Source organism: Eleutherodactylus coqui, chromosome 3 (assembly GCF_035609145.1).
Source record: "Eleutherodactylus coqui strain aEleCoq1 chromosome 3, aEleCoq1.hap1, whole genome shotgun sequence".
NCBI lineage: Eukaryota > Metazoa > Chordata > Amphibia > Anura > Eleutherodactylidae > Eleutherodactylus > Eleutherodactylus coqui.
This window is the reverse complement of record NC_089839.1, coordinates 181,491,633-181,517,048: the sequence shown is the minus strand read 5'-3', so window position 1 is coordinate 181,517,048 and position 25,416 is coordinate 181,491,633.

Genomic DNA, 25,416 nt, shown 5'->3' with positions numbered 1-25,416 from the left:
GACTCCCGGCAGGGATGAATGATCCCCCTGCCACAGCTGTGGCAAAGAAATACAATGTTTTTCCATTGCTTTCTAAGGGGTCAGCACTGCTGCTGCTGGCCCCATTAAAAGCAATGGCATGCAGGCAGCCCCCGCAGTGATTTTTGGGGAAAGGCTTTAAGTATAAACCCTTCCCTGAAAATCATCCCTAGTTGTAGAAGAAAAAAACCCAAAACATTACTCACCTAGCAGTGCTGTCCGGCTCTGGCGCGTCTTCTCTCCCGGCACTGATCTAAAGCACTTTCAAGAGGCGGGAATTTAAAAATACCTGCCTCTTGAAAGTGCTGGTCTGATTGGCTGAGCGCTCAGCCAATCACAGGCAGCACTTAGCCATTAATTGAATGACAGCTGAGCGCTGCCTGTGATTGGTCACAGCACTCAATCAATCAGAGGCAGCGCTCAGCTATTCATTGACTTCAATAAATTTGCATATTACCCAGAGAAGCATGAAGGCTTTATAAGTCTTCTCACTCACTCACCTTCTAGGTGCTCTCCCCAAGAAGAAAAGATAGTGTTCCTTACCTACATGAGGAGTAACACTTTTTCTGGACATCATATGACTTGTATCCTTTATTCCTACTCATTTTCCACTTTGCAGGCTGTATATCTGATTCTCTATCTCCTCAGTATTGGTGGGAGGAGCCTCTGCTGTGCCACATGTGCTGTGTTCTACAGACTGTGCACAGACAACTACAAAGATTGTCCTGTCTGTCAGCTAAACATACACAGAAGTAATATCATCATGTAGGAATGTATATAAAGATTACGTAGTGTACATATGTATAAACAGCGGTAGATATCTCACCATATCTCCAGTATTCATGTCTGCTTGTCTTTTGTGAGTGCCTCTCCCTTCCCCTCTGTTCAATGGACACGAGGACATATTTCCTTGCTCTAGTAACCTAGCATAAGATATCAATCAAGAGATCAGACAGTAAACAGCATGGTACGGGGAAGGGAGACAGCACTTTAGAACGATTTTATATCACAAAATGTTATTTTAGGTAAATAATACAGATGAGCGAGCATACTCGTCCGAGCTTGATGCTCGTTCGAGTATTAGGGTGCTCGAGATTCTCGTTACTCGAGACGAGCACCACGCGGTACTCGTCTCGATTAAACAAGCACTGACCATTGAATTCAATGGAGCCGGCAATACAGCCGGCTCCATTGAAAGCAATGAGCTGCCGGCGAGCGCGGGATGAATTGTCAGGAAGGGCTTAAATATATAAGCCCTTCCCTGCAATTCATCCAGAAATGTGTAAAAATAAAAAAAACATATATACTCACCTTGTCCCGGCAGAACGATGTTAGCCCATTGAATTCAATGGAGCCGGCAATACAGCCGGCTCCATTGAAAGCAATGGACTGCCGGCGATCGCGGGATGAATTGTCGGGAAGGGCTTAAATATATAAGCCCTTCCCTGCAATTCATCCAGATATGTGTAAAAATAAAAAAAATATATATACTCACCTTGTCCCGGCAGAACGATGTTAGCCCATTGAATTCAATGGAGCCGGCAATACAGCCGGCTCCATTGAAAGCAATGGACTGCTGGCGATCGCGGGATGAATTGTCGGGAAGGGCTTAAATATATAAGCCCTTCCCTGCAATTCATCCAGAAATGTGTAAAAATAAAAAAATATATACTCTCCTTGTCCCGGCAGAACGATGTTAGCCCATTGAATTCAATGGAGCCGGCAATACAATCTGATTGGTCAGGCTGTGACCAATCAGAGGCAGCTCATTCAGCAGGCGGGGATTTTAAATCCCCGGCTGCTGAATACTACTCACAGCTGTTCAGAGCAGTTCAGGAGGACTGCCGCCGGCCGCGCTGAACTCCGTCTGCCGGGACCAGGTGAGTATATATTAAACGATCACTGACCATTGAATTCAATGGAGCTGGCAATACAGCCGGCTCCATTGAAAGCAATGGGCTGCCGGCGATCTCAGGATGAATTTTCGGGAAGGGCTTAGAAATATAAGCCCTTACCTGAAAATCATCCTAAAATGTGTAAAAATAAAGAAATAAAAATATGTCAGCATAAAGATCATTCTCCTCTGCCACAGCTGTGACAGCTGTGGCAGAGAAGAATGATGTTAGCCCATTGAATTCAATGGAGCCGGCAATACAGCCGGCTCCATTGAAAGCAATGTGCTGCGGGCGATCGCGGGATGAATTGTCAGGAAGGGGTTAAATATATAAGCCCTTCCCTGCAATTCATCCTGAAATGTGTAAAAATAAAAAAATATATATATACTCACCTTTCCGCTGCAGCCGGAGTTCAGCTGCGGCCGCCGGCAGTTCTCCTGAACTGCTTCTCTATACTATTCAGCAGACGGGGCTTTAAAATTCCCTGCTGAATGAGCTGCCTCTAATTGCTCACAGCCTGACCAACCACTGAACTCCGTCTGCCGGGACCGGGTGAGTATATATATATTTTTTATTTTTACACATTTCAGCATGAATTGCAGGGAAGGGCTTATATATTTAACCCCATCCCGACAATTCATCCCGCGATCGCCAGCAGCGCATTGCTTTCAATGGAGCCGGCTGTATTGCCGGCTCCATTGAATTCAATGGGCTAACATCGTTCTTCTCTGCCACAGCTGTTACAGCTGTGGCAGAGGAGAAGGATCTTTATGCTCACAGTGCGCGGGGGGGGGAGCTCTTGCCGCTATTGTGGCTTAATAGTGCGACCTGGGAACTTGAGATGCAGCCCAACATGTAGCCCCTCGCCTGCCCTATCCGTTTCTGTGTCGTTCCCATCACTTTCTTGAATTTCCCAGGTTTTCACAAATGAAAACCTTAGCGAGCATCGGCGATATACAAAAATGCTCGGGTCGCCCAATGACTTCAATGGGGTTCGTTACTCGAAATGAACCCTCGAGCATCGCGGGAAGTTCGACTCGAGTAACGAGCACTCGAGCATTTTGGTGCTCGCTGATCTCTAGTAAATAACGTAAATTGTAGTTTTTTCATTTTTTTAAATTATCACACTGGCTATCACATAGCTAAGCACAACTTGTTTGAGAAGTTAGTGTAATTTAAGGATTGCATGCGGTATAGCGATGAGCACTGTTGTGTACCTATATCAAGATGTGAAACCTCTGTTGTAAAAGTATAATGTGATTGAACTAGTAAAAGAAGCATAAGCCAATTACAAAATAATGTTCAAGTGAAATATTGAGAGGTTTTTGATGCTTCCCTTAGCTCTGGGTATTGTAAAGTAAATTAAAAAAGCTAATGTTAAAAATATGTTGAAGTGTTTTGCAACATAAAAATATATTTTATCTGTTTATCTATAATTACTTTCCCATTTAAGTAAAATTATTGGTTCATATTTCGACCATCTGGAAGATTTCTCTTCTTCTTTCTGCAGCTGAGTCACTAAAAAGTTTGTGTCTTAGGTGCTGTGTGCTGTTATTACATTGAATGTTCAGCAATTTTGTCTTATAGACTAAAAGTGAAAGTTAATGGCCTTACTGCGTCTCTTAAGTTATAAAATTTCATAGTTTTTCTAAGGTAATCATTTCTGAGAAGGAATTCAGGACTTGGCCATGACTTCAAGTTCAAATAATTTTACTTTTAACTATAAAGTTCAAACAATTCTGGATATAAATATTTTTTTCATAAGTTAAAGGCTCCCAGGACTGCTATGCATGGATGCCTATTAGGCCCTGATTGTGACAGGGCTTAATAGGCAACATTGAAAATGACTATTTACTACGATACTCAACTATTGCAGTATATTGTACAAGGGATCACGTGATTTCAAGTTGAAATCCCCTATAGAGGATTAAAATATGTAAAAAAAAATTTTAAGTAAAAAAACAGTACTTGTAAAAACTACAGCATATAGTGAAGGAAAGTCTTTCTTAAAAAAAGTTTCTTTAATTTTCTAAAGTTGTAAAACATAAAAAAAATATATAAATTTGGAATTGCTGAATTGCTGTAAGTTCACATGTAGAGATTAGCGAGCACCCAAATGCTCGGGTCCACGTTATTCGAGTCGAGCTTTTCCTAAAATTCGAGAGCTCTACTCAAGTAACGAACCCCATTGACTACAATGGGAGACTTGAGCATTTTTGTATGTGGGACGCTGGGTCCCGAGCTTTTTTTTTTTTTTTCTTGGTTTGTGTTCTCTCTCTCTCTCTCTCTCTCGTCAGCCTGCCAGCCTGCCAGCCCCAATATTTGCCAATGACAGGCGCTGCGTAGCGGCGGGGAGGGACAAAAAAACCAGGCACGTCACAATGGGGAGGAGCCAAACACACACACTCTCTCTCTCTCTCTCTCTCTCTCTCTCTCTCTCTCTCTCTCTCTCTCTCTCTCTCTCTCTCTCTCTCTCTCTCATACAGGCATGTCAATAGAAAAAATAAAAAATTGTAGCTCTTAGAAAGCTAAAACAAAAAAAATATCTTCTTTTGAGGGGGTTAAAATGGATTTGCGGGGGATTTGGAGCATCTGGTCTACTCAACATCCCTACCATTTAGAAGGTGCAATTTTTTTTTTACTGTGATGCAAACAATAGTTAAGACAAAACAGAAGACTTTATTATGCACATGTAGACACTGGGAATTTTGCCAATTTTTCCGGGCAAAATTGCTCCAATTCCTACACATACACTTCTTAATAAATTAATCTCTTGCCATCTCATTCACCAGCAATTCAAATTTACATCAGCAGAAGCTATATCACCAACAAAAAACGGTCAGTATATGGTTATAACTTACCTGTGTACATATGGATATAGCACCAAATACAATCCGCACACAGAGCAAAAAAGCAGGTAGTATAAATGCAAAAGACTTTATTCAATAACAAAAGTTAGAACTACATGCAAAAATTTGAAATGAGGAATGCAATGTCCATAATGTATGTATGTCTGAAGGCTGGTTACCAAAACATATATATCAGTTATATGAGTCTATTCATTGATTATGATATCTCGTATATCATAATCAATGACTGGAAAGGTAAATAACATGTAAATCTAGTGCAAATAAGCACTGTCAGCACATTCAACACAAAAACCATATCAAAACCCCAACATATGTTTCCCTTATTGCTTCTTCTTATTTGATGCTATATCAGCTATGAGCTGGCCTATATTTGCGCCACAACTAAAAACAGTTTATGGCATACATTGTAGTAAATATCTTGGGTCATCGATGACACATCCCACCAAACTCAGGCCACCTTTTTTAGAAATGTGAAATAAGGGTGAAAAAGACACAATTTTTTGCAAAAGTATGGCTCTACAAAAATATGCAACATTTCTTACACAAACATTCTGGTGTAACTGGCAACCTAACAATGGCCTTCGGGTCTGCCATGGGTTTAAAAAATAAATCAATCTTGTTGTCTGTATAGCGCCAACTTATTTAGCAGCACTTTCAGGTAATTTATTACCCCCCTCTAAGCTGGGTACTCATTTTACTGACCTCTGAAGGATGAAAGGCTGAATCAACCTTGAGTCAGCTACCGGAACCAAGCGGGGATTGAACTTGCAACCTTCAGGTTGTGAGCAAGAGCTTGGGACTGCATTTTCTGCTGCCGTAATGCTCTGCGCCACACAAGGCTGCTTTCAGTGTAAACAAACAGCAATAATACCCTGCAGTACAGAAGTTCTGCCATGTAGTTATCTAAAGGCTCATTTACATGCAAAGACAATCTTTCAAAGGATTAACAGTTCTAACTATCATTTTGCATAAAGTACTAATGGGCACTAATGCCCATTAGCACTTTATCAGCTTCATTTTCATGTAAATGAACTTCCAGCAACTGTTTGCAAATCCCAGCTACATTATCTTCGTGCTGGCTTTCAGCTGAATACAATGTAATCAGCTGCTCCCATGGAGAACACATCATGCGGTCCCTTGTATCTCTCTCAGTGCTCACCTAAAAACCTTTAAAAAAGTTGATAAAAAAATCCAAGTGTTTGTTATCCCCAAATCTGTAATGACCAATATAATTTGTGTACAATAAAATAAAACAAACTTTTTATTATGCATAGCACAAGCTATTAAAAAGGAGGGAAATAGGAGCCAAAATGCTTGTTTTGACTCATTTTGCCTCCACCAAAAAATGTAATAAAAGTGATCAAAATAGTCATATGTACCACAAAATGGTAACAATAAAAAATATCACTTGTTGCATAAAAACCATGCCCTTAAACAGCTCAGTCCATGGGGAAATTGTATTAAAAATTCTAAGTCATTGAATGCAGCAATGCAAAAAAAATCCACAAAGAATGTTTTAAATGAAAAAAGTAGAAAAGCCTTAAAAAATATAATTTTTGGTATCATCATAAGGGCTTAGTCACACGGACGCATCGGCACCCGATGCGCCCATGTGACTGAGCCCTTACTGCAGGAAGAAGACGGCCGTACTTCAAGACGGACAACTCCCCGCAGCGCTGAAGAAAGAACACATGACCGGCAATGAAGCCGGTCACATGTTCTTTCTTCCGGCGCTGCAGAGAGACGTCCGTCCTGAAGTGCGTCCGTCTTCTACCTGCAGTAACACGGGCGCCGATGTGCCCGTGAGACTAAGCCCTAATTGTAACAACATGCAGAAAAAAGTTATTATGTAATTTAAACCTCATAGTTAATGTCGTAAAAAAAGTAGCAGAATTGATGCTCTTGGCACCCTGCCCCCCAAAATTAATACAAGCTATACATTATATGTACCTCAAAATAGTACCAATTCAAACTACAGCTCAGCATGCAAAAAACTAGTCTTTAAATAGCTATGATAATTGAAAAATAAAAAAGTTATGGCTTTTGAAAAGTGGAGATGAAATTACTAAAAAATTTTCCTAAAAAATTATTGCGTCCTGAGGTCCTCACCAAACAGTTAGGCTGGGTTCTCACATGCCGGATTCCCGGCGGAAATCTCACGGTTTTGGCCGCAGCGAAAAACCGCGAGAGTTCCGCCCGGAGAAGCGCTGCTTCAAAACCCGCAGCACTTAGCCGTGGGTTTTAAAGCGGCCTGGCCGCTCGCTCTTCATCTGTGGCCGGCGCTCCCATAGAAGAGAGCACGGATGCAGCGGAAGTAGAAAAAAAATGAATATGCTGCAGCCGGCGAATCCGCGCCGCAGCGCCAGCTTTGCCGCGGCAGATTTGCCGTCCCGTGTGGATGAAATTTCTGAGAAATCTCGTCCACATGGCTGGCTAATCCCAGGATTAGCGGCCGCAGGCGTATTTGCCGCAGCGAAATTCCGGAGGGAATTTCCGTGGCAAATCCGCCCTGTGTGAACACAGCCGAACACTTTTGTACTTTGTTTATTCAACTCCCCCTTTTCTCATTGTCCTTGTGAGGGAGTTCAATAAAAGAGAAAAAAAAAAACAGCTGCCTTCTATTTGCTTCTAAAGACTGAAAGCATTTGACTCTATGACAAGTTTTACCCGGTTTCCAAAAAGCGGCACTGCCATTTCAAGGATGTTATGTTCTTTTAACCATGTAAAAGAAAATCACATAAATGAGTCCACTGTGTAACTTCCAGATGGTTCCTTTGTTATTATTAAAAGAGTCTGTAAAGCCCTTGAGGCTCTGATGTGATATCCTGTAATGAAAATACAATCCTGCTATCAGTAAAACAGCAGTGCGGTTTATCTGTACAATGAGGGACAGTAAAATTCATGCGGTGTAATAAGATGATATTTACATAATGTAATAAGGATTTACAGTATCTGAACATTTGTCGTTTCCAGAAGATTTATACCTATATTGAAGGAGACTGAGGCTGCCGTCTTAAAGGGGGTTCCAAATTAAATTTGCCATACAAGAGCAACTGGTAGGTTCTGACTACTGGGTCCCCAACTGACTGTGAGAATAAGGGGGCAAAGCATCCCATTCTCAGTGGAGAGGTGGCAGTACACAAGGTCATACTTCAATAAAATGTAAGGAATATACAGAAAGATCCATTTATAAAGATCAGTTTGCATTGATACATTTATGAGTTGCAGTCTTACAAGATTCAATAAGGACTTGACAGACTTGTTTCAATCTGTTCTGGCTGGGTTCACATGGGAGGTGATTTGCAGTGGAATGTCTAGAGTAAGGATTCCACTGTAGATCAGCAGCCTCTAAACCCATTTCTGTCCGGAATTCATCTGCTCATTGAGGAAAGGTGAATTCTGCAGGGGAAGCAGTGAAAAAAATTGATGTGCTGAGGAATTGAATTCCGTACCACATGTCAATTTCTACATGGGTTTTGTGCGGATTAACTCTGAAGCTTGTGGACGGAATTTTCAAAATGACCAAGGGGCAGATTTATAAAATCTGTTATGGTAAAATGGTATTTGAAGGAATTTTTATTATTTAAAAAAATAAAAAAATAAATAAAAAATGACCATAAATGTTGCAGAATTACTATGTAAAGGTTATGGATGGAAATTCTGCAGCAAATCCTCCCCATCTGGAGCCCACTAATGGGTCTGTCAATTTCTTTTAGGGACCTTTCACAAAGCACAGAATTACACTGCAGGATGGAGCCAAATTCGCAGCAGCGCAATTCCACACCAAAATTCTCATGTGAAAGGGTCCGCCTTACCGGGCAGTATAGCTGGGGAGAACAAGGGGAAAGAGAAAGTGGGGGAGAGAGGATCTATGCTATGATGTATTCGTTTAATCAGCATCAGCGCTTCAGCATATTGTGTATTTCTTTATTTCTGAGTCGTGGAAGATTATTCTCTACTTCTAAGAGTCTAAACTAATATTAGCGTGTTCTAATTGGAAATAATCTATCCATGGGGCCCATTCCTCTTTGGATCTGGTGATTCTGTCCTGTCTAAAAGCGAAGATCTTTTCCATCGCAAGATGTTCCGAAATCAGCTGTGTTATGTCTAACAGGAAGAGGTAGTTTAGGGACTTCTGTTCCTAGTTATCAGTAGTTTTATGGTCAATAGACCGTGAGCTACCATCTTTCTGTATCTTCTAGGGATGTTTTCTATACCTAGTAATAGTATTGCTAACTCCAGAGAAGCAGAGATCTTCACTCTTGTTATCTTTTCTATAAGATTGAAGAAGTCATGCCACGTGGAGCTTATATAAGGGCAGCCCCAGAACATATGCAGGAGGGATCCTCTCTTCCCACATCCCGCCAACATCTATCTGAGATTCCTGGGAAGAAATCTGCCAGTCTTGCTGGGGATCTATACCAGCGGGTTAACGTTTTGTAATGGACCTCAACCAGGAAGGCACAGGCCGATGCTTGGTTTGCCCATTTGTGTGCTATAGTCCACTGAGATGTTGAAAAATAGACCCCCAACTCTCTCTCCCAGTTGAGGAGATGTGCTTTTTTCTGAGAGCTTTTTGTGGCATTGCCACCGTTGCAAATAATCTCATAGATATCCTTCAAGGGGAGTTTGCAAGGTGAGGGGTTAAAAAGGTATTTAACCAGGGGAGAGGGCAGGGAGATCCTACCTGTTGCTATGCTATGCCATCTACTCCTAATTTGGAAGTATAAAAGGAAATCTCCACTTTGGAGTCCATATTCCTCTTGTAGGGATTGGAAAGATTTAATTTTGATTTCGACAGCTAGATCTGAGACCATCTTGATACCCTTGCTTCTCCAGTTTTTTGTGTTGAGATTTTTAATGTGGAACTCGACCGTCTCCAATGGGAGGGGTATTTCCGTTCTGGGGAAATAATTTTTTACGGTGAAGAGAAAATGTTTCCATATGTGGATAGCATTTTGGACTATTGGGTTTCTTATAGAGTCTAGTTCTATATTGGTGCTCATAGTTAGTAAAAGATTTCCAAGGGATTTGTTGCCCAAGGAGCTTTGCTCAATTGTAGGCCAGCTTACACCATCTCGAGGGACTCCCAAGGATCTCAGTTGGGCAATAGTGTTAGCTTCATAATAAGCGGTCAAGTTGGGCACGCCCAGGGCGCCCAACCTTCTGGGCATGTACAGTATAGCCGCTGCTACTCTAGGTCTTTTGTTGTTCCAAATAAATGCCATTAGTTGTTTTTGTAAAGTTTTTAGTAGTTTAGGGTTGCATTTAAGGGCCAGTGTTCTGAAAATGTATAGAATTTTTGGAAGGACCATCATTTTATAAATAACCATCCTTCCTCGCCAGGAAAGTTCTGCCTTGTTGAAGTTATTTAAGTCTCGTTGGATTATCTCCATTAACAGAGTCAAATTTAGGTCCATGATGCTATTTAGTGGTAGGTTGATTGTGGTTCCCAGATATTGGATGCCCGTAGGATCCCAGTCAAATGGGAATTCTAGTTTTATCAACTCTTGGAGATCAGGTTGTAGATTAATTGGTAGAATCTTTGATTTAGATGGATTCACTTTATAATATGAGATCATCCCAAAATGGGCTAGAAGGTCTGTGGCCGCCCTAAGTGAGCTTAGAGGGGAGGAAAGCATTAATACAATATCATCTGCGAATAAACCGATTTTATGTTGCCTACCTGCCAGGGGCACACCTTTAATTTCGGTGTGTATTCGTACTGCTTCAGCTAGTGGTTCCATTGTGAGTATGAATAATGAGGGTGATAGGAGGCAACCTTGTCTAGTCCCGTTAGTAATATCAAAGGATCTGGATATAACTCCATTGACAAGGACTCGTGCAGAGGGTGACCTATATAAGGCTTGAATGGCTTGCATAATGTTGCCCTTAAATCCCATTTTATCCCGCACTGAGAAGGCATATCCCTAGTGTATTCTATCGAATGCCTTCTCCGTGTCCAAGGTAAGGAGCAGAGAAGGCATTCAAGAGCCTTCAGCCCCGTCCACGATCCCCAGCAATCATCTTGTTGCATCTGATGCTTGTCTTCCTTTAACAAAGCCGACCTGGTCACTATGGACCAGGTCCGGAATCACCTCTAGTAGCCGTAGGAAAAGGATTTTTCCATAGATTTTTGTATCGTTGTTTAAAAGTGATATAGGTCTAAAATTTGCGGGAGATGAGGGTTCCTTGCCTGGTTTGGGGATTGTGACAATATTTGCCTGGAGCATTTCGGGCGGTAGTGAGCCTTCCATCATGGCTTTGTTAAATAGGTTTTTCATATGGGGAACAAGATGATCTTTGTATATTTTGTAGTATTCATGCGAAAAACCATCCGGGCCGGGTGCCTTGTCCTTTTTTGCTTTGTTGATGGTTTGAAGTATTTCTTGAGAGGAGATGGGAGAGTTTAGTTTATCTATTTGCGTATCTGACAGCTTAGGGAGTTGTAGAGAGGATAGGAAATTATTTATGGCTGATTCTGTGGGTTGGACCACAGATGGGTCTTTCCCAAGGTTGTATAATGCCTCGTAAAATTTTCTAAATTCCTCAGCTATATCTAGCGGATTAATTATTTTGTTTTTAGTTTAGGATCAGTTTTAAAGGGGATCTTTGCTTTAATACTTTTTTGTCTAACTTTATTGGCCATCCATTTAGTATTTTTATTATTGGCGGTGTAATAAGTTATTTTAATAGATTTCAGGTTTTTTTCGTGCTCATCAATCAGAGTGTTGCGGAGCTTTAATCTAGTTGATCTAAGTTCGTTAGATAAGGTTGGCAAAGGATTGTATCTAATGGATTTTTCAAGTGATTTCAATTCCTCCAATGCCTTGTTGAGGAGGCCAATTTTTTTCTCTTTTGTAGATAGAACCCTGTTGTATCATTACACCTCTCACGACTGGTTTATGAGCATTCCAGAGGGTGAATCGACACGTTTCTGGGGAATCGTTGAGTTGAAAGTATTCTATTAATGTGTCTTTTATTTTCTTTTGATATTTTAAGATCTTCATTAGAAATGTGTTATTTCTCCAGCTATTGAAGCATGGTACTTTGGGGCCTAATTTTAGTTTTAATGAAATCGGGGCATGGTCAGACCATGAAGTGACTCCTATTTTTGCTTCTTGTAATCTATTGAGAATTTGGAAGTCCACCAGAAACATGTCGATTCTTGAGAATGACCTGTGTCTAAATGAGTAGAAGGTATATTCCTTGGAGATTACATTTAGGGCTCTAAATTCATCAAAAAGCTCAGTGTTTTGTATATAAGGAGACAGGTTTGACACCTTGCTTCTTTTTATGTTGCTAAAATCTAAGGCTTCATCTGCAATAGCATTAGAATCCCCACATATAATTAGTGCACCTTATTGTACCTTCTTTATTTTCCTTGTCACTCCGTTCAAGTTGTCTAGCATTGGGAACATAGATATTGACCAGGGTGACAAGGAGTTCATCCAGTTTGCATATTAATATTAAGAATCTGCCGTCCACATCTCGAATTTCTTCCATCAGCTGAAAGTTAACCAAGTCTGTAACTGTGATCATAACGCCTGCTTTTTTTGGAGAAGTAGGCCAAGAAAATTTTGGAGAACTTGGGGTGGGACATCCTTGATATGTTGAGGTTAGGTAGATGAGTTTCTTGGACACAAAATATATCTGCTTCCGACGAGATAGCCTCTTTCCACAATGCAGATCTCTTAAAAGGAGAGTTCAGTCCCTTAACATTGAGGGAAACTATTTTCAGATCCACGTATGTGTCTCAGGTGAAGAAGTGTGAGCCAGTTGTCCTTTTTTATAAGTTAGTGTAGAGACGTTTTCTTTTTTGACCCGGAGGGCAGGTGCGCTGATCTAGATGTTTGCATATGCGATCCAGTTAAGGGTGAGAGAGGGGGGGTAGGAGGTAGGGTACAAACAGGTGCAGTCTTCATGCTCAAGATGCTAAACAAAAAAAACTTGAGATGTTCTGACCTTTGAAATAAAGAAAAAGGGACCTTTCCAATTATTAGGTCCTTGGAATAAGGTCTTGGTAGGGGTATTACATGTTTTAGCCTGTATTCTGAGCTTTGTTCTTTTTTGCCCGAGATCAGAATATAGAACGTTAAGTTCTTGAATGGGGAGGCTTAGTGGTTGGGGGCACTTCCCTTCTTGTTTTTGTTTGATTGTTTCCGTGTCCAGTCCTTGGATATATGATTGGGGTTGTGGGCTTTAGATATGAGGAAATTCCATTTCTGCAGCACCATGAAGCCTTCTACTTGGGTAATTATAGTGGTGATGGTGCCTTCTCTGTTAATAAAAAGTTTGGTGGGGAAGCCCCATCTGTAGGGGATGTTGTTTTCTCTCAGAGTCATTATTATGAGGGAGAGCTTTCTACGCGCAGCCATAGTGGTCTGAGAAAAGTCGGAATAGAGCTTAATGTTTTCGAAAGGGGGAGGAAAGTCCCTCAGACTTCTAGCTGCTCTCATCATGTTTTCTTTGAAATGGTAAAAATGCACCCTTGCTATCACGTCTCTGGCGGCATTTTCGGGGACACCTTTCGGCTTGGAGAGCCTATGAATTCTGTCTAATATGGATTCCACGATTTTTGATTCTGGTAGGAGGGCCCTCATAAGATCTTGAGCGTATTTATTTAGTTCTTCAGTTTTTACCACTTCGGGGATTCCTCTAAATTTTATATTATTCCGGCGGTTGCGGTTCTCCAGGTCCGCCATCTTGTTTTTTAGGGATTCAAATTCTTCTTCTAGTTTGTAGTGAGTGTCAATGAGCTCATTGTGTGAGTTAGTGATCTCTCCTGTTTTGTTCTCGAGGTGATCTACTCTATCTTCTAATTCTTCAATTGTGTTGTTAATCTTTATATTCATTTGAGCTATGTCTTTTTTAATTGATCCCTTTAAGGCAATTACCATATCTCTAATGAAGAATTCAGAAGCTGTTTGGTTGGAACATTGGATGTTAAATAGAGGGTCTGAGGCATCCTCTTCCTCAAGCCAGTCTGATTTAGCTGTAGCTGGGAGGGGGGAGTCATTATCTATTCTGGGACGTCTTTTTTCTTGACTGTCCTTGGGTGAACATATACCCCTCTTTTCTATGCTTGCTAATTGCTGCATGGGGGAGATTGGCGCCATTACCCCATCGTCTTCTCCCTCTCCTAAAGCGCTCCGGTCTCCCTCCGTCTCCCCCCTTCCATATACTCTCTCTCAGGTCTGGGGGATCATGAAATGGGAGGCTTAGAGGTTCCGGGGTGAAAAGGCAGCTGCCTCTTGGTGTTTGGTAAGTTTTGCTTACCGCTATTTCTCTCTGGAGGTTCCGCTGGATCTGCCGCTGCATTCTCCCACTCTCCCTCCGCTCTGCCTGCAGGCTCCTCCATCTTGTCTCCTTCTTCCTCCGGGCCACGCGCTGGATAAAAATCAGTCAGGCCCCTCGGACCAGGTCTCCCTGCTCTCCTCCTGGACATTGTCGGCTGCAGGTAAGCTTCCCCTAGCTTACCGAGTGGATTTTAATGGTCTCGGCTTGCTGTGAGTTGCTTGCGGCTGAAATTGATAATGGAGCTGTTCAGTGCGCGTCCACCATCGGCTCCGTCTAGGCCACCGTTTCTCAAGAAGTCAGTTTGTAAGTCAGCTCATTTCCTACATGATGGATCCTACCACATAAGCTTTTTAAAAGGGGTACAGAAACTCTTATTACAGTTACTGATGATGATTAGAGGCTCTTGTCAGAAAGTTATAATGAAGGAGATCACAACTTATCGTCCTGACTGCATACTTATTGCCGTAGTTTATAAAGATAAATAGAAAACACAGAAGATAATGGCAGTTTCCTTCCAGCAGGTAGAGATGGTACTGTCTCTAGCTGGTTATGTGTTGCTGTGCTGATGCATCATGAAAGTGTTAGCAGAGCATAGAGAAAGTGAGCAGTGAGAAAGCTCAGCATCAACATGGTGTTTGATAAGCATCATTCTCCACTTTAGAAATATCTTCTTATCTGGTGACCTGCGACTGCATGGTATAGATTTAATCAATGCTGTTTAAAGAAAAATGACTAAAATGTAATGTTAACCTATGATTCTTTTGAATTATGGCAAGTTATTATTCCCAAAGATTTAAATGTTCCCTGATAACAGAAATTATCTAGCATTTTAATAACACCCACATCAAGGACAACTCTATATAGTAACATGCAATAAACCTGCCAAATGAATGAAACCCTTCAAACTTAAAATATATACTTTATTTCAGGTTTTAGGAAATATCTCAAAATTCACAAGACACTTAATATTTTTTTTCTCTGCTTGATATATACATTGTTAATAATTCACACTGAAAGCCTAATCGCTGGTAATGGAATGCCTATGATGTATATGCTATAAGAAACTGGCTTACAGTCTACACTTAATGGACCTTCAATGTCATTACTAAATGAATGATTGTCATCCTAGCCATTCTCCTAGCTTCTGTATCTGATATATGTTTAATTAAATTGGTGGTGTTCTAAAAGGTGAAACATCTTGATCTAAAAAATATAAGGTGGAAAGTTCTTCTTTTCTTTTTCCATAATGGCCGCTGTATGCAGAGGGATTTTACAGAACATGTACTCTAAGTTCTGGAATTTACACATCAAGCACAGGTCAGGCCAGACCATTTTAACATATTAATGAGCCTACACAGCATGAGAGTCCATCTTCCTACATTTGAAAATGATAAAGTGATACAGTCCTCACTGTAAGGACCCTTGGCCCTCAGACTAAAGTGGACATGGGGAGTGGGGGGGGGGTGGGGCTGGGTGGCAGGGCTGCTAGTGGGAATACCAAAGCCTGAACCACAGGTGACTCAAGACCTAGTGCCATGCTTTCAGTTGGGAGCAGAGGACTTACAGGGACTAGTAGAGTGATGGTCTCTTTTGGCTGCTTTGCCTTGCCTTGGTGATGGAAGTAGGTATTGCTACAGGTTTGTGGCATGTCAGTCAAAGCTTGTGCACATCCTGGAAAGTTGACCTCATCATGCTTCTGAACTATATTAGAATTTAAACGAATGAACAGCAGAACAGTAGTAGTCCTCATTTGAGGAAATCACAAAATGATCTATTGCCAATAGATTCCCTCTCCGGAAGTGGTATCAAATGGTAGGGTATTGAAGTTCAAGAAGATTTATTCTTAAAATACAAGTAGTTGCAACACATTTCAGTGATGAGTGATCACCTTTATCAAGCATGACTCCCCTCAGTAAGTACTGTTTCAACTATTACACTTTTTTATGAGCATGGGCATGTTTTGGAGTTACTGGTATTCTTTCATTTTCTGAAACACACCGTTTTGAACCTGCCTTGATGCTCTCCTGTCCTTTGGATGCACGGCGTGCATAAGGAGTGTACCAACTTACAGTCAGCTAGGATCCAAAGTATTAAGCTTTGTCTAAGTTAGTCATTCTTACTAGGTGAGTGCTTTCCAGTTATTTCTGACACAAGTGTTGTTGTTTTTTTTACACAAGGTGCTATCCCTCTGATCTTTATAAATTGAGGAAATGATAAAGGCAGTCTTATTGCACAGGTCAACCCCTAACTCAGGTAAGGGTTCACTAATACAACAGTCCATAACAAAAACTCAGTCATGACCAACCACAATTTGTAGAAAGGCAATCGCTCTGGAGGAATCATATGCCCCATGGTCAGTTCCTTTAACTTCAATTAGCAAATCAATGCAGAAAGGCTTAACTACAGTTCTTACCAGTTCAGTTCCCAAGATGCACTTTACAATAACAGGGCACCACCCCACCTGGGTACTATTGTTTGATTTATCTCCATGGACAGTTGCCTGGTACAGTTATCATTTGCCACCATGCCTTCTACAACCACCTTTCCTTTCATTTACATATGTACTAATGTCATGTGTGTCAGCACATTTCTTTTCTGGACCCAGCCATGCAGCTGTGCCTTCCCTATGTGTCCAACAGCCAATCAGATATAACAGTAAACTAGAGAACAGTATTTATGAAAGCTATAAGAGGCCACTATCAACTCACATATATAATGATATACATTTAACTAACATAGTGTCCAAATAAAACAGCAACACATAACAAATAGGATGCCTGTTATATCACTGCTGCCCATGAAAAAGTAATCTGGTGCATGCAGCAAAATTAAAAAATAGCACAGCACTTATGCAGGTATTTTTTATTTTGCTTCATTGTTTGTTTAACTGTTTGTGCTAGCCTCATATGTTCCCATTCAGTGCCTAATATACCCACCACAGTGCAGTCACTGGTTCACTGGATGCACTTCTAGAACCAGCAGGTCTCCTTTGTAAGTTTGTTATTGGAACAGTTGCTATAATCTATTGGAAGGGATCACCGGACCATACTGCTCGACCTAGCTTCATTCAGAGAGCATTGTCTGATTGGGTATCCTCTTTTTAAGTATTCATGGTTCAGCAATGAGATGCAGTTGATAGCTGTGACAATGTGTGTTTAATCCAGTATTCGTTGTTCTAGTTTAAAATTTCCCATTCCACTGTAGTCTGCGATTGTCCCATTAGTGTGCCTTGTTTCTTGGCTATTCCTAGTCCAGACTGTGTTTCCTAGTCCTTGGTTTGTCTTGTCATTCTTTTTTTCTTTCTATCTGCCCTGGTTCATATTCAACATTACTTGTTTGGCTTTTGGTATGGGTCTTAGTGTCCTTTTGTTCTCAGGGAAAGTGTTTCAGACAGGGTTGCCAATAGGGACAACTGAGGGCTAGTTATGGGTAGCATTGTCTGATGTTGAGGAACAATCTAAGGGAGACATTAGGGAAACACATAGGGTGAGGAAGCATTAGGGTCATCCTCTATTCCTCCTCTTCGTTCTCCTTCTCCCAGTTTTCATCGCCATCTACCCCTATCATTTAATGATGAGTCCCTAATGTTTTACTGTTTCATATGTGCTTCATATCAATAGTTCTTGCGACATTCAGTTATTACATTATTTGGCTCTACTGTAAGTCTCAGGGGTATATGAGTCCTGGGAGACACCATTCATACTCAGGAAAGGCAACTGCTAAAGGTGAAATCCAGTTTGGCCATTTAGTGTCCAGCTGACATTCTTACATTGACACATCACATACTGTATTTCATGACACACTCATACATGCTCACTATATACTGTATATACACTCAGCACATACATGGACACAAACAAATGTGTTCTCTCATCTCTTATAGGACTGCACACATACAATAAAAACATACATAAATAAAATGTATTCGGTGGTGTGCCATGTAGGGTCCTGTTCCCCAATTTGCCATATGATTAACCCTTTCCAATCCACTGTCTGACCTCCGAAGACATTATGATTTAAGTCTGCACAGCTCTGATGTTGAAAGACATCCATCGGGGTCCTCTTACTGTATATTGCCAGCCTCTCTGCTGTCGGAGCCTCTCCAACAAATCACCTCATGCAGTACTAGTTTTAGCCAGCATATAGTGCCGTGTATAACAGCAGAAAAAGAGTAAGCCCCCTAGGAAAACCAGGATACAAATTGGATTGGAAAGGGCTAATATAGTTTGACTTTACTAAAACTCTTGTTCTTGGGCTGTTTCTTTGATGGTTTTATTTTAAAAAAAAGCTATTGGTAGCCATATTTACTACAGGTGGGCGGCTTTTGATAATCTATTATTTATAATTTAATGATTAATTTTTCTTGCTTATTTCTAGAGATGAGCGAGCACCCAAATGCTCGAGTTCACGTTATTTGAGCTGAGCTTTTCATAAAATTCGAGAGCTCTACTTGAGTAACGAACCCCATTGACTACAATGGGAGACTCGAGCATTTTTGTATGTGGGACGCCGGGTGCCGAGCTTTTTTTTTTTTTCCTTGGTTCGTTCTCTCTCTCTCGCCAGCCTGCCAGCCCCAAAATTTACCAATGACAGGCACTGCGTCGCAGCGGGGAGGGACAATAAACCCAGGCACGTCACAATGGGGAGGAGCCAAAAACTGGGACGGGGTCGAACACGGCTTGATGCTCGTTCAAGTAATGAGCACCATCGAGTACGCTAATGCTCAAACGAGCATCAAGCTCGGCAGAGTATGTTCTCTCAACTCTACTTATTTCCCTTTTATTGCTGACACATCCTTTACCTATTTGTGATGTGGCTGATTGTTCCCATGATCCTGCATAATAGCAATTCAACAGGCTGGATAATAAAGGCAGAAGGCACACTAATAAATAGATTTTTTAGAAGATGTTTATGGGAGGAGTATTTTTGACTCTATATATTTAATCCATTAAAAGATATTAAGAGGTGTTCAACATATACCCATAGCTTGGAAAACCTCTATCTTACACACCTAGCACAGGCTGACATTTATAAACATTCCTTAATTATTTTTATGGACATGCACAAACACCTGTTTGCAAGAGCTCTTGGGACTCGTGGGCTACTCTGGTATCCATGTGTTGCCAATGTAGTTGAACACTGCTTGCATTTCTTAAGGAATGTAAAATATTCTGTGCAGTGCCTCTCTAGTACATAAGAGGAAAGTTAACTTTACATCAGTTGACAGAATGACTATAAAATGTCTCATTGAATAATTCTGTGGAAATATCATGTGGCATCGTCCATGGTTTTTTAAGTTCACTGCAGCCATAGGTAGGTGGAGCCCACCATGGAATGTTGTTGGTGAAGTCTACTCTTGACCTTTGGGGCTGTTAAAGATCAATTGGCCCGCCAGATTGATTTACCATGTACCATAGATACTAAGTATAACATTGCTTTGCTTTTCTGTGTCTTGCTGATACACCATTTGTATATTCTGTGTATGTTTTGATTTTACACTTCTCTTTTGATTATATATTTCTTGATATCTTGAATATTTTTTTATATCTACTTTTTAACACTTTACGTAAACTTTATTAATTTTTTGCCTGTGTGTATTCTCGCCATGGAAATCAGCAGAAGATTTAGAAAGTTACACTAAATACAAGCAGTCAAGGATTGGCAAGCTCTAACTTTAATTCTGATTATACAAAAACACATTATACAAACTCAATGATTTAACAACTAGATGAGGATGGGAGGGGGTGACAGTAGGAGCGGATAATTAAATTATTTGTCTGCATTTCCTCCTATTAGCAGAAGATACATTATCTACAGTACAACTCAATTTTCTATGACTCCCAAGTTCAAGTAGAACAATATCAATTAGAAAACTCTGCAGGAGGAACATTCTGAACAACAGAATAAGAAACAAGTAAAATATGAATGGAGAATAATGTAACGTTTGTGAGTTAGAGAACAATAACCTGTTATACATGGCATTTAGTTATGTTATGTTGGTTCAAGTTACTGTATTAAGTACTGTCATAAAATGATACTTCACAGTTATGCTCATTTATATGTCAAGAAATGTGTTCATATGAACAATAGTAAGTGGTTTCAAAGAATGGAAACCTTTTTTTTCTTTTGGACTGAGAAAATTCATAGTATTCATTGAAATGGCTAAAACGTAATAATTTATACATTAAGTTACAAATTCAGCATTTCCTTAAAGGGTCACTTCAGCAAAAACATATTATTCTATCCCTGCTCCATTCAGCTTATTGCCTGTTACACTCTGTACATCTCCTCTGTGTATTGCAGTCACCATGCAGTGCAGCCCCATTTGATGCATATCAGGCACCATCTTGATACTGAAATCTCTCCCTGATTACTTTCTTCATGCTCTGCTATCACTCCTATAATGTATCAGCAGAGCATCAGATGACCAACTAGAGCCAGAACTACCTATGCCTTCTGAGAGAACTCTGACATTACCTTTTCTATTCTATATCTATATAGAATAGACCCTACGAATGCAGCCAGGGGGGTGAGTTATGACCTCCTTCATTATAACTGTATAAGCCTCTACTCATCAGCAGTAACTTTGATATGAGTTTATACTCCCCGCCCCTCCTTCCTCCATAAAGAGCTTGTGTGGTAGAGTCCATGTAACAACTGACTGAGGTAATACTAACCGACTTCTTTATACTGGGCAGCTAGTTACATAAATTGAAATACAAATCACCACAGTGGCCCTTTAATAAAAATTTAAATTAACAGATGAATAAAAATAATACACACTTTTGTGTTTAAATACATATTACATATGCTACCAAGTACATCCTTTAAATAGTCACTACACATTGAAACAACTTGTTTCAATCTGAAAACCCATGTAATAACTAGTAAAGCTCCAATTTCCTTTGTTTACCTAGAATATTGTTTTTATGCTGAAAAATCCCTCTAAAGGGCTTGCTCCTAGGGGGTCTCACTTCCTAGTAATTTGCAATTGACTGTCTGTTGTCAAGTGAAGTCTATCTCTATTAACAGAGACAGATAAGAGGAATAACAGGAAGTGGAGGAGGCTGATGACTCATGCTGCCCATTGATGTCCATGGAAAGTAGAGTTGGAGGAAGACAGACTTACACAGACATGGCTGCTACAGATAATAGTGAGTGATTTACAGCTATAGAAACCACATTTACATTGCTCAGCACTGCTGTATACTGTCTTCCATGCGGTGATACAGAGAGGGAGCAGAAACTGCTGTTTTCTCAATGAGTAGTGTATAGAAGACATCTTAGCCCTTAGTCTCCACCCATCAGCTCAGGAAGAACTGACAATTAGATATACAGCCTGCAGAGGGAAAAACTAGCCGGAGTCTAAAACTAAAACTCGGATTTGTGTCACAAATTGGCCAGCGGATCCACTTGTAGATTAGCCCCATTATAATTCAGTGTAGATAATCTGTGACTTTTCTGAGCAGAATTTGCAGTGATAATAAAAATGCTGTTGATTATAATATGTGTAGCCCATTTGTATTTCTGTGTCTATTTTATCCAGAACATGTGCAATGAAATACCTCATTGTCTTACTTTGCTGAAGGAAGTTCAGCAGATTTTGTTAAGATTTAGTCATGGAATCTGAACCTAAACCCTGACAGAATCCTGAAAACATGAGCATGGCTCAGGTGATCATTAACCCTTTCCAGTCCAATGTCGGGCCTGCCCCGACATCATCATTTTCCTCCACAGCTCCGATGTCGGGGCAGGCCCGACACTGCAGTGCAGGAGTGGATCTGCACCCGATCGTCAGGCACATCGGGTGCAGATGCACTCCTTTACTGGTCGTCATCGAGGACCCCCGAGGAGAAGGCAGAAAGGGTTTTTAACCCTTTCTGCCCACTCCTTTACACATTACATAGCGCTCAATTAGCGCTATGCAATGCATAGATTCCGGCCGGCGATCATGTGACCGCCGGTGTTACCTGACCCCCGGCGGTCACATGAACGCCGAGCCGGGAGCCTGCACCGTGCAAAGACCTGCTTACCTGACCGGCGTCTTGTGCATTCTCCTTCTGTCTCCCGACCCGGCGATCATGTGACCGCCAGGTGTCACCTGACCCCAGCGGTCACATGATCGCCGAGCCGGGAGGCAGAAGGAGAATGCACAAGAAGCCGGTCAGGTAAGCAGGTCCCTCCCTGCACCCTCCTGAACTCTGTCAGTTCAGGAGGGTGCAGGGAAAATGTATTTTTTCTCACCCATTCTCCCAGCTCCAATTTATTTGGAGCTGGGGAGAATGGGTGAGAAAAAATAAATGGATTGGAAAGGGTTAACAAGACCTGATGCATACTATTGCCATGCTATCAAGCATTCTGGGTTATTAGCTGATCATTAAAGGTATTAGTATATACTGTAACACTCGCATCTATAGCTGAGTTCACATATACCATATAAAATACAGAATAAACAGAACTAACTAAGTTAAGGAATAGAGATGAGCGAGCACCAAAATGCTCGGGTGCTCGTTACTCGAGTCGAACTTCCCGCGATGCTCAAGGGTTCGTTTCGAGTAACGAACCTCATTGAAGTCAATGGGCGACCCGAGCATTTTTGTATATCGTCGATGCTCGCTAAGGTTTTCATTTGTGAAAATCTGGGAAATTCAAGAAAGTGATGGGAACGACACAGCAACGGATAGGGCAGGCGAGGGGCTACATGTTGGGCTGCATCTCAAGTTCCCAGGTCCCACTATTAAGCCACAATAGCGGCAAGAGTGCCCCCCCCTCAACAATTTTTACTTCTGAAAAACCCTCATTAGCAAGGCATACCTTAGCTAAGCACCACACTACCTCCAACAAAGCACAATCACTGCCTGCATGACACTCCACTGCCACTTCTCCTGGGTAACATGCTGCCCAACCGCCCCACACGACCCAGCGTCTGCTGCACACACAAAAGTGTCACTGCGCTCCCTTCATCTGCCCCCATGCCACCGCTCACTTCATAGCCACACCACCCTCATGTCAATTTATAATTGCCTCTGTGATGAGGAGGAACCGGAGGCACACACTGCAGAGGGTTGGCATGCACAGTGCAGCCAGAACAAACTTATGCGCAAGGCTGGGTATTAATGAGTGACTACTACCCCCAGCAGACACGCAGTAAACTGAAGATGGTCACAGGCAGCCCAAATACAGTATTTTTTCCCAATTTTTTTGAAAAAGCCCACTGCCTATATAGCCAGTATATCTCTTTCCCTATACCACTGTCCCTGCCTCACCAGTACTGCCCCTATACTCAGTAAAATGACTGCAGACTGAGGACACTATGGTCTGCACGCCCGATATACAAAAAAAAAAAAGGTGCAAAACTGCTAAAAGCAGCCTCAACAGTACTGCACATGGTCAGATGTGGCCCTAAGAAGGACCGTTGGGGTTCTTGAAGACGAAGATAACAGCCTAACACTCTGCCTATAGCAGCTACAGCAGGACTGCACTTTACCTAATGTCTCTCAGAATGCATCTGTGGCGAGCCGCGGGCGGGGCAGATTTAAATACTCAGGTGTCACCTGATCTCCCCAGCCACTCACTGCAGGGGGGTGGGATAGGGCTGGAACTTCACAGGAGGAAGTTGTAATGCCTTCCCTGTGTTTCTATTGGCCAGAAAACGGCGCAAAATTTTCTGGGAAGAAAATGGAAGTGACTCGAACACCGCGTGGTGCTCGTCTCAAGTAACGAGCATCTCGAACACCCTAATACTCGAACGAGCATCAAGCTCGGACGAGTACGCTCGCTCATCTCTATTAAGGAACTAACAAAATCCATGACAAAATCTCTATGTTCAATGCTGATTTTGCTGCTGATGTCACTGTAGACCTGCACATGATATTAAAGGGAACTTTTCATCACTTTTGAGACCCATAAACTATGTTATGTGGCTAATAGGAAAGGGAATGGGGAGTCCAAGGAACAATGTTTAATAGTTATTGGGTGTTACATTCCGGTGGTGTGCCCCCATGATGTTGGCATGCGCACATAGCATGACTCTTTTCAGCTGTCTCTCTGCGTGTGCTCTCCCATTCATTTCTATGGAAGAGCATGCATGCACAGAGCCAGCTGAAAGGAGTCACTCAGTGTGTGCATGACAATATTGCAGAACACACTGCTGGAATGGTCCACCTGGTGAGTATCAAACACAGCTCTCTGGACTCCCCATTCCTTTGCCTGTGATAACCCACATAGTTTATGGGGCTCAAAGGTGATCTCAGTTTCCTTTTAAAGTTGTTGTCTCAGAAAATAAACGTATTACTTATCAACAGGACAGTTGAGAAGTATCTGCTCAATAGGAGTCTTATCGCTGGGTTCCACACCAATCACAAGAACATGGGTCCTGAGTGTTCCAGAATAAATGGAGCAGTGGTCACATGTTTGTGCGCTACCACTCTGTACAAGTCTATAAGACTACAGGACAAAATCAAGTACAAGCTCTCAACTGTCATTCTTGGTCACTTAGTATCCCTGTCCTAGCGGTGGACCTCCACCTATCAGATGCTTATCACCTATGCTGTAGATTGGTAATAAACGTATCTCACGAAACAACTTCATTAATAATAAACGGTGAATGGTATAAAAAAACCACTAAGGCAGAATATTCTTTAGAAATCATGCCATTTAAAAATAAATCCCATACAATGTAATAAACACTTATTTGTACTCAAAAATGATGCATAGAAAACCTGCAACTCATCAAGTCACAAATATGGCCTCAAAAATGAGTTATATTTGTCAAAATGTAAAAGACACAAATAAAAAAAAAACCTGCAGTGTTTAAAGCAAACCTGTCAGCACTTCAAGCCTAGTAGATGGCCTACAGCAACAGACTACTGAATTACAGCTGCTTTCATTAGTATGTTTGCAGAAGAAAGCATACCTACGGAAAACTTGTTTTTAAATTTACAACAGCTAATAAGCAATAAGCTGCAATACCAGACAGAACCTGTGGATAGGTGTGGCGCTGTATTTGAAAGAAATTAGCCATGTTTATCTAATCCTGGATAAACTCTTGAAAGTTCTGCATTAAAATAACATAGCAATACCTGCTTAGGGCTCGGTCACAAGGGCGTTTTTTGGTCTGATCTGCAGAAGCGCTTGCGATCTGCAGATATATGGACCCAATGCATCCCAATGGGAGCAGGCACATGTCCTTTTTTTTATGCGGATGTGCGATAAATTATAGGACACAACAATTCGCAGAACACGAATAACTGCGTTCTGCGAATTGTTGTGTTCTAAATATGCGCTCAATAGGGCCGGCGGCAGCAGCGCCGACCCCATTGAGAACATATACT